Consider the following 16111-nt stretch of genomic DNA (forward strand, 5'->3'; position numbering starts at 1 on the left):
GGTGGGCCAGGGAGGCTGGATGGATATTAGTGTTCATTAACACAAATGGCCAGCCAGCCTCTTTCCCTCCGTCCCCTCCACCATACTGACCCACAACACAGAGTGCCATCAATAAGAGATTAATTGTGTAGCACGTGTGATCTCACAAGTAGACATGTCCACATAACCACAGGTAGCACATACACAGTGTTTGCTGTCTGATGGCCAGACATCCTTACCCACAAGCCACATTGGTGGGGGAGGGGGCAAGAAGGACCTACAAACAGCTGGCTCATATTTTCACATTCAATACATCAGCTATGGTATATAGTGCTGAGGTGAAAAGGGGAAACAATGGGAAACCCATTAGATGGATGGTTACTTCATCACAGTTGCAATGTAATACTTGTGTTACAGACGGCCACAAATAAAAATGGTGCTCATTATTTGCAGCTGTGATGACACTATCTCCAGTAGTAGATCAAGGTGTGTTAGATTGAGGTATTCCGGGTCTGTCTCAAAGGTTGTCCCTGAGCCAACTGACAGTGAAGTGACTTGCCTTAGGTGGGAATTGAACCAGCAAACCTTGTGATTATAAGGCTGGTGCTCTAACCACTAGGCCACAGCAGCCACCAGGCTATAGCCACTTGCAGGTACTTTGGGTTGCGACCTGTACACAGAACCCTCTCCCTCACCACCACGTCTTAAGGCCTCAGTGGCAGGACCTGTAGCCACCTTGAGCATTTTTTCCAGGCTACCAGTTGTGACAAAATGTTCTTGTTCCCTACCTATGGAAGAATTTAGGAAGGTGTTCCATAATGTGCTAAACACATCCATTGCATATATCATTCCCCCTCCCCCTCCTATGCAGCTTCAGAATGGGTGGGCACTGCATAAATGGGGACTGGGGTTCACCACATAAACAAGGAAGATGGAACCTACTGGGAACCAATACAGCAGCTCCAACAGCTGGCCCACACCACTGAGGACTTGCCAACCCCACAGTACAGTGCACAGGAACCTGGTGAAAAGACAGCCAGCTAAGAGTAGACTCCAGACTACATACAGTGAATGCACACTCCTTGACTATGAGCACAAAGGGAAGAGATGGCAGACAAATGAGAGCTTACCATGAATGTCTGTTTCAAGACTGTGTAGTGCGCCTTTTATAATCTGGAACATTAGCTGCACATCTCTCTCATTGAAATGTCCCTTACCAAGGGGTGCTTGATTTGGGGCGAGTGTAGGAATATCGTCGGCCCCACAGACTGCCTGTTACAAGCAGGCAGAGAGAATGGGAGAAAGTAAGGGAGGCTCACGGGATGTGGAAGAGTGGAAACGGAAGGCGTGTTGGCTGAGGGCCAGCAATAATCCCCCCCCCCCCAAATACACAGGTGTACCCAAAAATACATTGCCAAACACAAACCTTATTATAAGTGAGGGTAAAACCCTGAACAACCGGCAAGGTCCCAGTGCAGAAAATGGCGGGTTAGATGGCAATCAAGAAAGGGAAGGCAGGTGGGGACGCCCATAATTATGTACCCATAATCGAAATCATGTGCTCCAAATCGCTATCTGAGCTGGGCACGCTTAGGAATTATGTGTATAATTAAAAAAAAAACGCCCATATCAGACACGCCTATTCCCCCGTGTCAATGGGCGTTCTTGGCGACTATATAAACGCTCACTCCGTATTTTCGAAAACCCCATTGGTACAATGCCGCCACGTCAACCCACAAACCGGAAGGGTAATTTTACGGATGGCGAGGTAGAGCTACTGGTGCAGGAGATCCAGCAACGCCACCAACATCTGTTTGCTCCCACGGGGCAGAGGCTGGCTGCAACGACCAAACAGAGGGAGTGAGAGGCAGTCCGTGACAGCGTCAATGCAGTCTTCCATTGTGCAAGGGACGTGGAAGACTGCAAGCGCAAGTGGCGCAAGCTCCGGAGGGATGTGAGGCACAAGGCTGGTGCCCATCCCCCACCACATCATACTGCCAACATCACCCCCCTGGAGCTGATGGTGCACTCCCTCCTACCCCAGGAGGGCATCCATGGAATAGGGGCCCTTGACACCTCTGCACAGGCTGAGGACTCAGGTAGGTTGACAATTCTTTATGAAGCTGCGCTTATGTGTTCCGCTGCACTAAACTGTGTTATACAAGTTGGGGTCAGGAGGTGGGAGGTGGGGAGTGGGGTGAGCGGGAAGCGGGAGGGAGTTTCAGGCGGGTGTGCTAATATGTAGAATAAACGACCATCTTAATGATGCTGTGCTGACTTTCTTACCTACCCCTACTCACTTGCTCTGTATCATTACTCTCTATCCCTACCGTACTCATTTACCTTCCCTCTTACTTGTCCTGTGTGTGCATCTTAACTACATTGTAAGCTCTCTTTGAGTAGTGGTGTGTCATAGGAGCACACTCTGTGGCTGCTGTGGGTTTTTCAACACCCCCAATATTGAGCAACTATCATGTAGGTGTCCAGGGTGGAGTTTTGTGCACTCGGCTTCACCCCCAATAATGCATAACAGTTGGCTCCTATGGGTGTATGTAGGTTACTACTGTGGCACTACTTTGGGACCCTTCCTTCCCTACTACTCCCTCCTATTTTCCCATCACCAAACCGTGCCTATTTCCTTCTATCACCTCTGTGCTCTACTGAGTGTGGGCCACATGCATGCAACTTAAGGAGCCTGTAATGGGGGTGATAATGCAGTTCTAGAGAGTCTAGCAAGTCCATAGTAACAGAAGACATGCTGAAATGTCCTTCAATTTGAGAAATATACAACAAACAGCTTGTCCACAAAGTTGTGAGCGGTGTCCTTCTCTTGGCTGGCCCTCCACCACCTCTACCCAGCTGGCTGTGGGGCTCTCTTTCACATCGCTGTCAATTCCTTTCCTCCTCCTCACCATCTCTTTGCTGGGTCAGCAGTTTGGGGGCCAATGTATATGAATGCTGAAAGACAAAAGTGGGTTATTTTCACCAACATTTGCTCACCCTTGTGCTATACAGGTGATGACTCTGAGGAGGCTGGCCCTAGTGGCCTGCAAGACCAACCAAGGCCTACAGCAGCACCACAGCCTCACCCTCCGCCACCTGCAGCAGCAGTACAGCCTCTACCACCACCACCACCTGCACCAGTACAGCCTCTACCACCACCACCACCACTACCACCACCTGCACCAGTACAGCCTCTACCACCACCACCACCTGCAGCTGAACCAGCAGTAGAGGCTCACCCTCCACCAGCACCACCAGCAGAGGCGGCACCTCCACCACTGGTTGACTCTGCTGATGAGTATGCCTATAGGGGGCCGGCTCCTCGTCACAGGCCATCCAGCCAACGGAGGCAACTGTTGCGGCTGGCCACTGAGTTGCTGAGGCACAATGTGCACCTGGAGGAGTACCGCCAGGACAAACTACAGCTGCACAGGGAAGCACTGCAGGTGCAGCGGCAAGCCCTCCAGTGGCAGCAGGACGCCCACCAAGAGCTGCTCCAGGCGCACCTGGAAGCCCATCGAGAGGTGCTCCAGGCACAACAGGAAGCCCACCAAGAGGTGCTGCAGCAACTCCAACAGCTGCAGCACACCATTGAAGGGCTGCGCCCTCCGGGCCCACCACCACCTACTCCAGCTGTGCTGCAGCAGCAAGACCTGCCCTCCACATCCTCCTCCAGTGGGCAGCAACCACCAGCCAAGAGGTGGGCGTTGCAATCTGCCATCTCTGCACCGACTACTGCAGCACCCACCACCAACCATCTCCCATTCTGGGTCCTGTGGCCAGGCTACACCCAACAAAGTGGCCAGATTTCCACTCCATAGCTCAAACCGAGGAGGAGGACAGTGGGAGCAGCACAGACAGTGAAGATACTTCCCTTGCAGCACCAGCTGCACAGGAAGTCCGTGAGAGGGGTAGGAGGGGACAGGGAGGGGACGGGGAAAGTGATGTCATCACATGCTGGAGGGTGAGGGGGGGGGGGTTGAACACCTATGCACTTATGCAGTTCTACACAATAAATGTGCACTTACTTTCACGCAAAACTTGTTTCAATGAGTCTTTGTCTTGCTCTTATGCCAAGCTGGTAAGCATTGAGGTCTGCTCTGTGGGCTGGGGGTGGAGGGGGCTCCTCTTCCTGCTCAACTGGGGCCTCCTCTGGTGGCTGTGCCTCCTCTGGGAGAGGCTGTCCTCTGCGCTGAGCCAAATTGTGCAGCATGCAGCAGGCAACAAACATCTTGGCCACCTTTTCAGGGCTGTAGAGGAGCTCCCCTCCAGACCGGTTCAGACAGCGGAACCGGTTTTTGACCATTCCAAAAGTCTGCTCAATGATCCCCCGGGTGCTCCGATGTCTCCTGTTGTAAGTTTCTTGTGGGCCTGGTTGTGGATGCACCACGGGGGTCATGAGCCACGTCCTCTGCGGGTAGCCCCGGTCACCTTTGTTTGGAGAAAAGCAGAATGAGATAGATGAGTGTGTATTGCTTGGAGCAGGTACAGGGGGGTGGGGAAGGGAGGATAAGGATAGTGGGTTGTGGAGTGAGGTGGAGGAAGCCAGGGCGGAGGGCTGCCCAGTGGAGGAGGTATAGGTATGGGTCCATCCATGTTGAACTTACCTAGTAGCCATCCACCGGTGAACTCTCCTCGCTCAAATCTGCGGTAGATGCCCGAGTGCTGTAGGATGTATGCATCATGGGTGGAACCGGGGAACCTGGCACACACGTCTAATATCTCCCCCTGGGCATCACACACAACTTGCATGTTCATGGAATGAAAAGCCTTCCTGTTTCTGTAGGTGGCTTCGTGTGCCCTGGGGGGTCTGAGGGCAACGTGTGTGCAATCAATCACACCTATGACTGAGGGGAATCTAGCAACAGCATAGAAGGCAGCCATGTTGGTGTGCAGGGCCTGGGGGGTGATGGGGAAAGTGATGTAGTGAGAGGTGTGAGTTAGAAAGGCATGCAGGAACTGGGTGAGACAGTGTGAAATAGAAGCCTGGGTGAGCCCTGTGTTAGCAGCTAATACAGATTGAAAACTCCCAGTGGCCAGGACAGAGAGAGAGGAAGTGATTTTGAGATGGACAGGGATGGGGTTATTCCTACGGGTCTGGGGCCGTGCATACGTCCTGTGGTGTGTGCCCTCTTCCTCTACCATGCCAGACACCAGTGCATTAAGTGCATCCATTTTCCCAGCAGTGCAAGTATTATTAGTAGTAGTAATAACACACGCACAACACACAGACCTCTCACTGCCAGCCACCACGCCCTCTTCCACTCACACAGGCAACACAGAGACAAACGGAGGTCAGGGAATACAATATACACGTGGGAACAGTGATTAGAGAGGGATAGGGGGAGGGGAAGGGGAAGGTACTGATAGAGCAAGGAGTAGGAGTAGCGAAAGGTCAAACGGTCAGTCACAACAGAGGCAGGCCACACAGACGAACGTACCAGGTACTCAACACACTCAACTTTCTCTCTGCAACCAACAAATCAGCTCTCCCAACACCGATCTCGCCACTTTCCAACTCCACACAAGCGCTATTGGGTCTAAAGACGTTTCCCCCTTGCTCTGGTCGCTTTTATTTGGCGTCCAACAAATGACGCCCATGCTCCCGCCCAACCAGATCCATTTCGCTATCTGTGATACGTTGTACACGACCAGGTCGTATCACCGCCCCTAACACGCCCCCGACATGCCCCTTATTTGGGCGTTTCTCTCTGAGCGTACGAGCGACCCGGACGTACTGAAAATTTTGTTTCCATTATACTGATTTAATCGTTTTTGTGAGATAAACGTCTATCTCCCGATTTAGGTCGCACTATAGGCGTTTTTCTCTTTCGAAAATAAGCTGGATAGTATCCTCCATAGTGTCTGAATTACTCATATCATGTTATCAAATTAAAATAGAGTCAATTTTACCATTGTGTTTATCGGACCTCAGTAGCACAATGAGTGCATCAGTGGCGATTCATCTGTCAAGAGACATGATTGCTCTCATCTCTTGACATGCCATTGGCTCATCTCCGGTCCAACCACTATCCACCTCAATAGTGTATAATCGTTCTTCACTGCAAAATTTACTGCTTTAAGCCAACTTTTTTCTACCAAACTAATTGGCACTTATCTTTTGATGGTTATTTGTTAGAACTAACTGGACCAACCAGTGGCTTACCTAGGGTAGTTGACACCCGGGGCTGGTCATTTTTTAACATCCCCCTCCAAAATCTAGTACTAGGCATACCAAAAATACAAAACACTCAGGACCTATAGAGCAATTCTACTACACCATAAGCAGTAATTTCTACGAGTCACACAAGGAAAAGGAAAGCATCTTAAACACTACAGTGAGCACTAGAACATCAATTCACCTATTGTAAAACGAAACCAGACAGAATAATACAGATCATTGATCCTGCACAGTCAATGCCAACTGAAAGCCATGTATTTTTCAGAAACACAGATACACCCTAATCCACTATAGAATAAGTAATCATAAACTTTCTAGTTAGAGAAAAATTAAACTGAACCCCCAAGATGCCAGACTCTGCATACAATGCACCACCACAGAAACAGAAAATATCCCCTAGTACTGAGCAAAATATAAAGACAGCAGATGTAAATTTGAAAAAACTAACAAATACCAATCATCACTTTACAAATTAACAAATAAAAATAAAACAAATAATACCATTTATTGGACTAATACATTTAGCTTTCAGATGCCAAAACCTCCGTCCTCAGGTCAATACAATATAGTGCTGTTACAGTGTCCTATCCTGACCTGAGGAAGGGGGTTTTGTTCTCCTAAAGTTAGTCAAAATGTATTAAAATTAGTCCAATAAAAAGATTACCTTATTTACATGTTCTATTTATAAACATTTATTAACACAGCTACAATACTACTTTATTCTAAAGCAAAAAATAAAAATATATATTTTATTTACAGTTTGTTGTCTCTAGTTTCTGCTTTCCTCATCTTCTTTTCACTTTCTTCCTTCCATCCAGCATCTGTCTTCGCTCTCTCTCTGCCATCCAGTGTCTGCCCTCTCTGCTGTCCCCTCCATCCAATGTCTGCCCTCTCTCCCTACCCTTTCCATCCACTGTCTGCCCTATCTCTGCCTTCCATCCACATCTGCCCTCTATCTCTGCCCCTTCCATCCACCATCTGCCCTCTCTCTCTCCCCCTTCCATCCACTGTCTGCCCTTCCTCTCTGCCCCTTCAATCTACTATTTGTCCTCCCTCTCCCATACATCCAGGGTCTGCCCTCCCTCTCACTCCCCCTCCATCCAGGGTCTGCCCTCCCTCTTGCTCCCCCTTCCATCCAGGATCTGTCCCCTCTATCTGCCCCCTCTTTCCAGCCTCCAGTTCTAGCCCCATTTTCCCTGTCTGAATCAGTAATGCAGAAGGCTAACAATGATGTAGATGATCTCATTTTAGCATGATTTCAACAGCTCACTGTCCCTTCCCTGACACAAGTCAGGGAGGATGAGAAACATCCAATGGCATCATCTTCCCTCAGCACATAAGTCCCAGAACAATCTGTCATCTACTGTTTTTCTCCTGCCCTTCCAGATCCTCTCCCACAATATACTGAGGGAGTAGGGGGTCAGGGATAGAGAAAGAGCATTGGTAATTCTGTTCCCTGTTGTTACTCATTCTAAGGGTTATGCATATAGAGACAGAAAAGAGCTTTATTGCTAACCTGAGCGCAATTTTTGTGCCATGTCCTGATAATGCAGCTGCCACCCAGTCCATAAGCCTTGAACTCCTATGGAAAATGACTACAATTTTGAGAGATCTGCCCTCTCCTTCTCAAGAAGTAACTCTTTTGCAGACTAAACTCCACCTTTACAAGCAGTACTTTGGTTGTAATGTTGCAGATCTCTATTCTCTGATGTGAGCTATCCCATTCCTGATCGACAGAACTAGGAGACAGAAATAGAATGCCTAATTCATTTTTTTTACTTATTTATTACAATATTCAAATTATATAATTACATCACAAAAAATGCAACCGAGGAAACAATAGGAATTTCATTTAAAATATGCAAAGGGAAACTCCATCCTCTATGTGAATATACATAAATCTCCACACGTAGTTAGAAATGTCTTATAATATCTGCTTGTCATACTACTATCATGTCTTATCATTATCATGTTACCAAAATTTTTCTGTAACACTAAATGCCTATTTTTCTATTATATTTCCACTATCCATGATGTATTGTAGGCCACATTGAGCCTGCAAAGAGGTGGGAAAATGTGGGATACAAATGCAATAAATAAATAATTAAATAAATAAAAAGAAAAAATAATTTTATATTACATTCACAATAGAGGAAAAATGAGCCAAGATATATAGAAAATATTAAAGGAAATAAACATATCTAGAAAAAACACCAAAATCAAGCAGATAGCACAGCCATCTATAACAGGGACCCGTTTACCAAGCTGTGGCAAAAGGAGGCCTTCACTGGTGTTGGCGTGTGTTTTTCATGCACACCGAGGCCCCCTTTTACCATAGCAGGTAAAAAAGGAAGTCTCTCTTTCCTACAGGAAATGGCCATGTGGCAAGTAAAGCACTTGCCGCACGGCCATTTTGAGGAGAGCCCTTACCCCGGTGCTACAAAAATGTATATATTTTTGTAGCGCCGGATATGACGGGGCACTAGGGATGGGAAGTACTGCCGAGCTGCTGCAGTAGCCCGGCGGTACTTCCTGTTTAGTGAGTGATAAGCCCGAGTTAGGCTTACCACTGCTTAGTAAAAGGGTCCCACAGTGTCCCAAATTTCTTATAGGTTGTCATGTTTGCACTTTCAATTCTTCCTTTGAAACCATCAATTCCAACATAAAAATTATTCTAATAAATCAGGTAACAAGTAGAAGGAAAACGAAGCACAAGATTCATACCCAGGGCTTGTGCCCAGGAGCGTAATGCCAAAAACTCATGACACCGTCTCTGGGTATTCTTTGATAAGTCAGGAAATATTCTAATCTTAGAACCCATAAATTCTCAATCCATATAACAGAAATATAATTTTAAGACTGTATCTCTATCAGGCTCAAGTGCAAAAGTCATCAAAAGGGTGGTTCTTTGGGTAACAAGTTCCAGAGATGATGATTCCAAAAAGTCAGTCAAATTTGCCACCTGGAAATCCGTTCCAGTTTTACCACCTGGCAAAAAGCCAGGTTTCGAGCTCTTACTAAAGTCTGCTGGAAACTTAAGAATTTCCAGATAATACTTCTTTACTATATCCATGGGGGCAATTAACGGGGACGTTGAGAAATTCAAAAATCTCATAGTTCTTCCTCAATCGATTTTCCATATATTCGAATTTCTTTGAAGTAACAATTTTATCTTTAACCAAAGTCCCACAGATTCTTGTAACTCTGATACCTTAGCTTCCAAATGAACCACCTTGGCAGTCTGTTGTTCTATTCCCTGAACCTGTTCTTTCAGGGAGTCAGTCACATGATTCAAATCCATAGAAAATTTAGAAACCACTTTATTCAATGAAAAATGTACTGCACCCATGGCTTCTGAACGAGATTCCAATGTAACTTTCATTAGCTTAACCAGCTTACTCACCACACCTTCTTGAGCCCCTTCCCCGTCCACAGAAGCAATATTCACTGGATGGAATATGCTGGATCAGTGAGCTCTGTCTATAGCTGACCCTGGGGGTTGACGCGAAAACAGGGAGAACCTCCAGTCACTGGAACACCTCCAGGTTGCCACTCTGCCCTGTCACCTTTGTAGCTTTTCCAGGCTGTGGTGGCGAAAAATACGGGGCAGGGCTTAACGAAGCCCTGTTAACACTGCTTCCGGTTGAACCCTCTGGCAAAGCTGAAGCAATTTGCTTGCACACAGACAGCAGCTTGAAACTCCTCCAGCGTCGCCTGCCGCAAGACCTGAGATCTACCCGACGCTGGAGGAAGATGTCGGAACTTGCCTCTCCACTTCCCCATTCCAAGATGGTGAGGGATGTCTCACAAATCAGGTACAATGCATTCAGAGCAGAGCTGCTGAATGGGCGTCCGCTCATGCCGCCATCTTGGCCCCCCAATGATGTCAAATTAATTTGTAACCTCCTATGCAAACCAGGAGAATATACCTGCTACAGTATGCATGTCAAATATACATGTCAAATCATTTATTTATTTATTTGTTACATTTGTATCCCACATTTTCCCACCTATTTGCAGGCTCAATGTGGCTTACATAATACCGTTGTGGCGTTCGCCAGTTCCGGTATGAACAAATACAAGATGTTAGTGTGGTAGGATTGGGTTCATGTAAGGTAGGTATAATGGGGAATTTATGGCGGAAAAGGGAAGTTGAGATGTGTCCATTCTGATCTTTGGTTTTGTTGTGTTGCAGGTACTCAGGTTTTCATGAAAGAGGAGCTCCCTCAGAAACTTTCACGCCCACTTGGTCTTATTCAGACCATAACATAAAACAAAATAGCATAAAAATTCCCATACTGGGTCAGTCCAAAGGACCATCTAAACCAGGGGTGGGCAACCTTTATACACAGAAGGCTGGTAGGCTGCAACATTACATAATGTCAGAACCGGAAATGCAAAGAGCTGTATAGACCTTTAGTAATAGATAAATAAGTAAGCACAAAATTAACTATAAACTTCCAATGGTCTTGTGGGTCACATAAAATTCAATGGCGGACTGCATTTGGCCCATAGGATGCAGGCTGCCCTCCCCTGCTTTAGGCCATCAAACTACTTCCAATAGTGACCAATCAAGGTCACAAGTACCTGTCAGGCTCCCATGCTACTTATTCCTAGGAATAAGCAGTGACTTTTCCCAGGTATAATTTAATAACAGTTTATGGACTTTTATTCCAGAAGTTGGCCCAAACCTTTTTTAAACCCATGTATGATAACTGTTTTTTTAATTACATCCTGCAGTAAAGAGTTCCAAAGCTTAAATATGCATTGAGTGAAAACATAGTAACCTCATGGAATGTCCCCTAGTTTTTCTTTCTATTTTTTGAAAAAGTAAACAGTTGATTCATGTTTACCCATTCCACTCCATTCAGAAATTTATAGACTTCTATGTCCCCTTAGTCATCTGTTGTTCAAAGTAAAGACCCCCGACCTTTCTAGCATTTCCTTGAAGAAGATTCATTCTATCCAATTAATCATTCTGGTCACTCTTCTATGAAACGTTTTCTAATTCTGCTCTGTCATTTTGAGATGCACTGACCAAAATTGCATGTAATAGTTAAAACGTATGCTGATGTTTTCCTGCCCATGTTGATTGGGCTAAGATTTATGCTTACACCCAAAAAAAAAAAATATACCAGTTGCTGATTTTTGTCAGAGATTTTCTAACATGTTTAAGGAAATTTCAGGCTTTCCAGGTAATTAAAATCAAAGCACCTCTGTAATGGTAGATTGTTGTTTAGCTGAAATGCAGCCTCAATTGGGGAATGTATTGCACTGTTCATACAGATATTACGGCTAAGGATTTGACTTATTTCTTTCAGCTGGCAGTGAGTACTGAATGTGCCTTGCAGGCTATAAACAAATGTCTAGCGACTCTCTGCCATGTTAGCTCTGCAGGTTGGCAACTTTCTTATGGGTGGCTATGGGCCAGGAGGAACCTATCCTCCTATGGCAACTGTCACTATTATGGGAGGCCCAGCAGCTTGGCAAACAAGAGCCATAAAAAACAACACGATTTGAGTAATCACCAGTATAAAAATAATCCACATTTTTTTCCTCCTATCCTGCCACAAGGGGAAGTTCTGGTTGACATTGCCACTGTGAATGCTGCTCTAACTGCTCTCTCCCTTCTATATATTATTACTTCACATGATTTAATGATACAACTAACTGTCATGCAAGAATCACATTTTTTACTGGATAAAAGTGTGCAGTGGTCCTTGATACCTGCAGAGGAATTACAGCTGCCATTGTCTTCTATCACCCTTGCAGTTAATGGGGTGGAAGGTAGGAGTGTCATCTACTTATAGACTATCAGCCTTGCTGACCCTGGGTCCTTATGAGTCTTCTGTTATATCCTTCATATTTCCTCACTATTTCTTATGTCTGGATGCTTGATAGATTGTCAGATTTTCTGCGGTCTGGCTGTTTGTACTCTGTCTCTTCAGGATCCCAAAATATATTATCTCTGTTCTTTTTCTATAGAGCAAGTATCCCTGATTGTGAGTCACAAAAGCTCATTAGATTGGGCTCATGCATTCTGCAAAGCCTCTGCAGATGAATGTAAATCAAAACTGGAACCTTCCTCTCCTCTGCTACTATTTTCTCAAAACCAATGCTAAGGTTGGAGTGCCTTTCTTATTATTTCCCTTTTGGCACAAGGCATCCTTACCCCTACAGAGAGCACTTGTAATATATCCATTTGGCCAATTTCTAAACATAATGATTCCTCCTGGTAAATGACCCGCGATTTGCATGCCGTAAGTGCTTGAGCAAGTCCCCATTTTCCTATTGTTCCAAACCTAGTCACCATTCTATGGTAAGTTCCTCTGGATAGCATCTCCTTGCCTCCTAGCCCCAATTATTAAATGTATTTGCAAGGCTACACTGTAGGCTTTTCCAATTATAAATCAGTATTTTCACAGGGACCTTTCAACCTCTCCCTCACATCCACTTTAGTACAATATGCGGATGACCTACTCCTCTGTAACCCTGATTATTCAAACCATATGGCTGATCTTACTCCATGCTCTTGCTGTTAAAAGCCACAAGGTAGCTAAACAGAAACTACAGTTATCACAAACCTCTGATGAATATTTGGGTCATCAGTTATCTCAGGAGACCAACTAAGTGACTCACCAGCACCTTGCATGTAACCATGTACCTCAGATGCTTATTTTATTTATTTATTTATTTATTTATTTATTTATTTATTTATTTACTTACTTACTTTCTTATTTAGGTCTGGCAGGGTACTGTTGTCAATGGATTTCTGATTTTGCAGTCTTAGCAGGCCCTTTAAAATCTTTGTTGGTTTTTATCTTTCTGTTTTTTCTCAACTATGGTGGCCATCAGAAACCACTGGCATATCTCAAGTAAAAGTTTCATCCTGTAGATGTAGCAATACCAGCTTGTTTAAATACTTAGCAGCCACAGTGCTAGTTCCTGAAGCTTTTGGGAATCTGTTCCTAGGCTACCGTGTGTGTGTGTGTGTTCTTTATTCTATGTATATGAATATTACTCAGGGTAGGACCCAGTTGATCAATTTGTCCAAGTTTAGTAAATGAGAAATTACTCTTTTGAATCATGAGATTAACTTTATGTATTAAAGAACTTTAAATTCCACACACTGTTCCCTGTGCCTTCTGAGGATCTAGTTCTGGTCCATCATTGTTTGGATACCATTATTAACCACTACCTTGCCATGACCAGATTTTAAGGATAGTCGATTAAAGAACCCTTTTCTTGAATTGTCTGTAGATGGTTCATCCCTCAAGGTAAATGGTAATCGTCACGTGGGATATGCTGTTCTTTTTTTCTCATAAAGTTGTTAATTTGATTGCACTGCTCTCTCCCTATTCTGCTCAAATGTGTGAACTTATTGCTTTAACAAAGGCTCTACTTCTAACATCTTCCAACGGCTAATATTTATACAGATTTCATGTACTGTATGTATTGGGGAGGGAGGAGTCATGATTTTGGTTCTCTTTGGAAGCAATGTGATTTCCTTACTCTTACTGGTATCCCAATCAAGCACGCTCACTTAATCTCTGAACTTCTGGGTGCTGTACACATACCTGAATCTGCTCTATTAAGTGTGATGCTCATACTAGTGTTTCTGATGTGAGGCATAAATTCTGTTTTAGTCTTTTGGGATCTTGCCAGGTACTTGTGACCTAGATTGGCCACTATTAGAAACAATGTGCTCCAGAGCCCGTCCCCGCGGGCTCTGAACCTGAGAACCTGACACAGCATGGGACAAATGCTTCAGCTGGCAGGGGCTGGGGACCCCTACCAGCCAAACTGGGGGCCCCAGAGCCAATTTGGCGTCCCAGACCCTCATGGCCCCCTGTAGCTACGCCACTGAGTGTTAAACCCAGATATTCATTGCGATAGGCATCGGATATTCAGGAGTTCTTTTTAACTGCTAAAAAGTTAACCAGTTAAGCTGATGTTCAGCGTTTTTAGTGGTTAAATATAGGCCGGCAATTTATGTGGCCTATTTTAACCACTGAACATAGCCGGTTAAGAGCTGAATATCTGCACCTAGAGAGTTAGCGGTTAGCCACTAACCATGGATATTTAGTGGAAGATAACCTGTTAGGCGCTAATATGCTATTTAACCAGTCAACAGCCATGTTTGGCCAGTTAAATAACTTTGAATATTGGGGGGATGGTGTCTTACATCATTGGGATAATTGTCCAGTGACTCCAGCCTCTTTACTCCCTGGTAAGGCCTGTGTGTTCAAAAGTGGGAAGTTATTTAGGGGTGAAAAAGAATGGTATATCAGAGGATTTTCTTCTATAGTTGATAAGTTGTTGCTGAATTGTTCTGTCTGCCAAAAGCACAATGTGGTTCACGTGACAAGAACTGAACTACGCACAGCACCACCCCCCCCCCCCCCAATTGCAACTACAGGTGGATTTTATACAGATGCCACAATGCCAAGGCTACAAGTACTGTTTAGCTGAGTGAAATGGTTTAGTAAATAGGTAGAAACTTACCTTACTAGGACTAATAATTCACAGACTATGGCCAAATTACAATTAAAAGAATACATTCCATGCTGGAGAAGCTCTGAATGCACTTGATCAAGAACCAAAATTTATTGGTAAAGTAATGAAAGAATTCAGACAAGTATTAGAAAGCAAACATACTTTGTATACATCATTCCCAAATCTCTGGACAAGTTGAAAGGATGAATCAGGACCATGAAATCTCAATTGGCAAAAACTATAAAGCATATACAGTTGCCCTAACCATTGACTTTAGCAATAATGCTTATGAACATAATAGAAAATGTAAATTCTGAAACCAGATGTAGTCTCTTTGAACTTATCACAGGATGTTCTATGTCCACCTCACGGACCCCTACATCTGATTTTAAAAGTATTACCTTACATTTTTCATATGACTCTGATTGCTTTCTGTTATGAGTTTACTTTTTGCCTTAATGTTATTGTCACACAACTGAAGGAGGCACAGACTTGTAGGAACACCCATAAAGTTACATAGCAATACATTTAGAACAAATCAGAGAAAATTATTTGTAACTCAGCACATTGTTAAGCTCTGGAATTCATTGATGGAGGATGTGGTAAAAGCAGTTAGCATAGCTGGGTTTAAAAAGTTTGGGCAAATTCCTAGAAGTAAAGTCCATACACTGTTATTAGCGTAGACCTGAGGAAAACCACTGCTTATCCCTAGGGATGGGTAGCATGGAACCTCGCTGCTTTTGTGGATCATTCCAGGTACATGTGACCTGCCTCGGTCACTGTTAGAAACAGGATACCGGGCTAGACTGACCTCTGTCTTGACATAGTAAATTAGTATTCACTTTTTATATGGCTATTTTTCCGTGGCATTAATTCACATGAAAGGCAATTCTATAAATTCACGCCTATAGATAGGCACCAAATTCCTGTGTATGCAGCGGTGTGCTGGAGCAGGCTCTCACAGGCTCTCGAGAGCCGTTTGTTAAGAATTTTGGGAGCCGGTTCTCCATGGCTACTTTAACAAATGGATCCCAAAACGTGGGCTTGGGCCCCTCCTGAATTCTCTTTTACTTTGCTGGCGAGAGAGAGCCCCCTGTTAACAATTTACCAGCACACCCCTGTGTGTATGCTACGGAATACTAGCACATACATTGGAAAGAGGTGCAGCTAATTGGCACCTACTCACGTATGTTATGCACTAGCCATGATTCTATAAAATATGCATGTATTCGCTTTAGTGTGTATGTGAAAGGGGGCATTCACCTAGGTGGAGCATGGGCAGGTAATGGGTGGCACTATTGGATGTGTGCATAACTTACAATGTGGAGGGGCATTTTCGATATGACGTCTAAGTCTGACTTTGGATGTTTTGCAAAAAATGTCCAAAATCTGAATAGGAAAGAAGGTATTTTTCAAAAGAGAAAGACGTCTATCTTTTTGTTTCAGAAATAT

Source organism: Microcaecilia unicolor, chromosome 1 (assembly GCF_901765095.1).
Source record: "Microcaecilia unicolor chromosome 1, aMicUni1.1, whole genome shotgun sequence".
NCBI lineage: Eukaryota > Metazoa > Chordata > Amphibia > Gymnophiona > Siphonopidae > Microcaecilia > Microcaecilia unicolor.